This window comes from Myotis brandtii, unplaced genomic scaffold (genome assembly GCF_000412655.1).
Source record: "Myotis brandtii unplaced genomic scaffold, ASM41265v1 scaffold327, whole genome shotgun sequence".
NCBI lineage: Eukaryota > Metazoa > Chordata > Mammalia > Chiroptera > Vespertilionidae > Myotis > Myotis brandtii.
This window is the reverse complement of record NW_005362585.1, coordinates 433,863-438,296: the sequence shown is the minus strand read 5'-3', so window position 1 is coordinate 438,296 and position 4,434 is coordinate 433,863. Positions and strand designations below refer to the sequence as shown.

The 4,434-nt window shown below is 46.2% G+C and overlaps 1 protein-coding gene across 1 annotated transcript in view; it reads right to left on the bottom strand.

The window, feature by feature from the left end:
• LOC102244238 (zinc finger protein 157) overlaps positions 1-134 on the bottom strand; it is a 38,995-nt gene extending 38,861 nt beyond the window's left edge. Inside the window, exon 1 of the mRNA XM_014543521.1 lies at positions 109-134. The gene's annotated coding sequence lies outside the window, so the exon portion shown is untranslated. The remainder of the gene's footprint in view (positions 1-108) is intronic.
• Between the last annotated feature and the right edge of the window lie 4,300 nt (positions 135-4,434).

Genomic DNA, 4,434 nt, shown 5'->3' with positions numbered 1-4,434 from the left:
ATGTCCATTGGTTAGGCTTATATGTGTGCATACAAGTCCTTTGGTTGCTCTCTCCCCCTCACCCCCATGCACACGATCTTAAGGGCTGTGTGGCTGTGGTCTACTCACTCTGAACCAGGTGCAGTTGTGGATCCGCCCAGACTTTGTCCGTGAGTGACGTTGTAGGGCGAGGAACATGGCTGCGCCCAGGCGTCCGTCCATGAGGGACGCCATGGGAGAGTCTATTCCGTACAATGGGCTGTTCCACAGGAGGTGGGGGCGGGGGGCGCTGTTCATGGATAGAAACCATCTGAGTGTGCGTTTCCGTGAGCAACTGATCTTGGGAGCTGGGTTCTAAAGGTCTGTGCAAAGTTTACAGAAGTAGAGGTGGCAGTCTCCCATCCCTGGGGGGAGGGAGATGTTTCCAGATGTTCAAAGGAGATACCACTGGGGGAGGGGTAAAGTCCTGATCACAGTTTCTTCCTGGGAGATGTCACTAGGAGGAAAGGAGAAGTTAGGATGGTACAGTCCCCCTCCTGGCTGATACCACTCGGCAAGAGAGGGAGGAAGTCAGGGTGGTACAATCCTCACCTTGGAGATACCACCGGTAAAAGGAGGAAAAGCCACACTAAAGCAAGTCCCCTCCTGGGCGATACCACAGGAGAAGAGGGGTGAGGAGTGTCAGGGTGGTACAGTCTCCTCTTGATGTGGGTAGGGGGTGCAGGGAGGGGGAGGAATTAGTAAGGAGGAGACTTGAATCCCCCTCAGACTCCATTCCCTCCATTAACCCACTAGAATTGTACCTAGGAGCCTAGCTGGTTTGGCTCAATAGATAGAGCCTCGGACTGAAGGGTCCCAGGTTCGATTCTAGCCAAGGGCACATGCCCGGGTTCTAGGCTTGATCCCCAGTAGGGAGCGTGCAGGAGGCAGCTGATCAATGATTCTCATCATGGATGTTTCTCTCTCTCTCCCTTCCTCTCTGAAATCAATAATAATATATTTTTTAAAAATAGTAGCTAGCGCCGTAACCGGTTTGGTTCAGTGGATAGAGCGTCAGCCTGCGGACTGAAGGGTCCCAGGTTCGATTCCGGTCAAGGGCATGTACCTTGGTTGTGGGCACATCCCCAGTAGGGGGTGTGCAGGAGGCAGCTGATCGATGTTTCTCTCTCATCGATGTTTCTAGCTCTCTATCCCTCTCCCTTCCGCTCTGTAAAAAATCAATAAAATATTTTAAAAAAATAGTAGCTAGGAAAATAATTATAATACTAGCCTTCAATATGGACAACTAACGTTTTTCAGAAAATTGTCAATAGAAAAATATTTAGAAAAACATTCTAAGCATATTTTTTATGAAAATGCATCTCCAAGATGTACCCCTGACTTATGCTTATGTTGTCAATCAGGCTGCAGCAGTTTACGCTCTCTTGTATGGAAATTCAGGAGATGCTACTGAGTCTTGAGAAAGAAGAGAGATTCTGGGTGTTCTTCACTTCTGAACTACCCATTCTTCAAAACCTAGTCTAAGTATATCCTCCAGCAGGAAGCCTTTTTTGACAAGAGGTAGAGAGGGTTTTTCCCCTGCTGAAGGCATTTCAGACCCAACAGGCCCTGGCTAAACTTGGGTATGGGTTGCTGGATACCCTACAGACATTCAGATCTCTCTGGGCCTCAGCTCAGCAATCAGGAGTGTTAGGCTGACAGCCTCTCAGAGTATCCCATTTTCTCTGTCTCCCCTGCAGCATTTGTGGATTGAATGGGAGACAGAATGGCAACTGTGAGAACATTGCTGTAACACACACACTTGTACGAAAATTACCAAAATTTATTGTGTGACTTCTGGTCAACATCTCAAATCCTGGACTCTGTTAACGTCCATCACCAATGCTTCCTTGGCTGATCTCAAGCCCGGGCCTTTTTCTTTTTAAGTCTACAACACCTATGTTGCACTCTTCTGATCTGGATGCATGGCCTCTATTAATGATTCCATTATCAATGTCCCTGGATTTTGACCCTAAATACAAACTATTGCTAACTTTTCCATCATATGTGCCCTTTATAGATTGAGAGATTAGGTATATGTTAATCTTCCATTATCAATATCTATCTGGTCTAGATCTCAACTATTAGACCATGGTTAACTTTTAATTTTAGAGAGAGGAAGAGAGGGAGAGAGAAAGTGAGAGAGAGAGAGAGAGAGAGATCTGTTACCTCCTGCACGTGCCTCAACTGAATGGAACCCGAGGCCTGGGTATGTGCCCTGAACAGGAATCCAACCCACCACCTTTTGGTGTACAGGATGATGCTCCAACCAACTGAGCCACACTGGCCAGGGCAACCCTGGTTAACTTTCTCTCTCTCTGTCTCTCTCTCTCTCTCTCTCTCTCTCTCCCCCTTACTTTCTGAAATCAATAAAAATATATTAAAAATGAATAAATAAATTTTAACTAACTCAGTTCTTCCCCCAAACCCTGTAGTAATCCCATTTTTCCCTTTGTTTGGTGAGATTTGGGTGGCCAATTATCCCTGTGTGCCCAGGACTAAGGGTTTACTGGGGCAAGGGATATTCACTGGTAAAATTAGGAAAGTTTCTGGCAAACTGGGAAAAGTTGGCTACCCTATGGTGTTGCTGCAGCAAGTTAATAAACCCATTTCTGTCAGGACTATGAATGTGACCCTGGTGGTCTTTATCAGATAGACTTTTTCAAGGTCATTAATGTTGGAAGGTTTCGCAGAGGTTGAGTTTGAGATCAGTCTTAGCATACCTCGATGTTGGGAAAATTAACAGGCGTAGGTTCAAGCTCCACTTCAGAGGGGATTTGATGGAGTAATAGTTGAAGACTCAAGGCTAAACCATCCCAGATAAGCATTGACAGTGGGAGAGTTATCAGAGCTCTAGATTAGAGGTCAGACTAATGCAATACTTATAGGGTTAAAAATTGGTCCAGAGTTGGTGGAAATGTTTCTTAATATATTTTTATTTACTTTAGAGAGGAAGGGAGAGGGATAGAGAGATAGAAACATGAATGATGAGAGAGAATCATTGGTCCGCTGTCTCCTGCACACCCCCTACCGGGGAAGCTGCAACCTGGGTATGTGCCCTGACTGGGAATCCACCCCTGTCCTCCTAGTTCATAGGTTGATGCTCAACCACTGAGCCACGCCAGCTGGGTAACAGTTGGTGGAAATATTAACAAGGGCCTGGATTTAAATTTGGCAAGAGACCCATTGATGGTGCATCAGATAACAAATGAGCAAATTCAAGAGCCAACCAGATGAGCAGTGGTAGTAAAAGAGTTAATAGAAGACAGCATTTGAGCTCTCTCCCCTAGACCAAGTCTGAAGGCTGTACATAGAAGGTGCAGCTGGCCAATGGCTGTATATGCGAGGTGGGATCTGGTTTCTGGTGGCTAATAGGATGCAGAAGCAGCCTGTTACTAGGGAGAAACCCCTGTTGCTATGTGGGGAGTGAGAGAGACAGGGTCTAGCCAGAGTTGCTATGGACAAATCATTAGCTAATGACTGCAGAAGTTTGCTTCAGGCTCTTAAGCCTAAGGTAAAGTGTCACTAGGTGGCAGCCTCACTGCCTTGTGAAAATGAAGCATCCAAAGTGGCTCCTGAGAGGCTGTATACAGAAGGCATAGTTAGCAACTGGCGGAGTGTGAGACTCAGGCTCTGGTCTCCCCCGTCATTTGAGGCTGCCAGGTCTGTAAATCAGCAGAGGTCCCCATTGTCCAGTGCAAGGAGGGGGCAGGGCATGGGCTGCGGAGGTGCAGAAAGTTGAAATGGGTGGGGCGAGGCCTGAGGTTGCTTTGGGCTAGATAATGCAGCTGGCCAATGGCTGTGTGGGAGACAGGTTTTAGTCTCCATGGCCACTGAAGTGCGAACATCCCTGTTGCTATGCAACAATAGCTTTGCTGTTCCAAATTAAATGAGTAAGAATGAACTCTCTCACTCTTGCCTGGAGAATCTAAATCACTGACGCAGAACAGCAGCTTCAATTTCCAACCCAGGTGGAGGCTCTGGACAGATGATGTATTAAAAAAAAGAAGAAGAAGAAACAAATGAAATTTAACATACATTATTTAAACTACATATCCAAAACATTGTCATTTCAATGAGTAATTAATTTTTTTAATATTTAAAAATTGATTTTAGAGAGAGGAAGGGAGAAAGGGAAAGAGATAGAAACATCAATGATGAATCATTGATTGGCTGCCTCCCCCATGCCCCGTACTGGGGATTGAGCTGGCAACCCAGTCATGTGTCTTTACCAGGATCTAACGGTGACCTCAACCACTGAGTCTCACCAGTCAGGCAACATGTAATCAATTTTTAAAAATTATCAATGAGCCCTGGCTGGTTTGGCTCAGTGGATAGAGTGTTGGCCTGCAGACTGAAGGGTCCCTGGTTTGATTCCTGTCAAGGGCACATGCCCAGGTTGCGGGTTCAATCCCC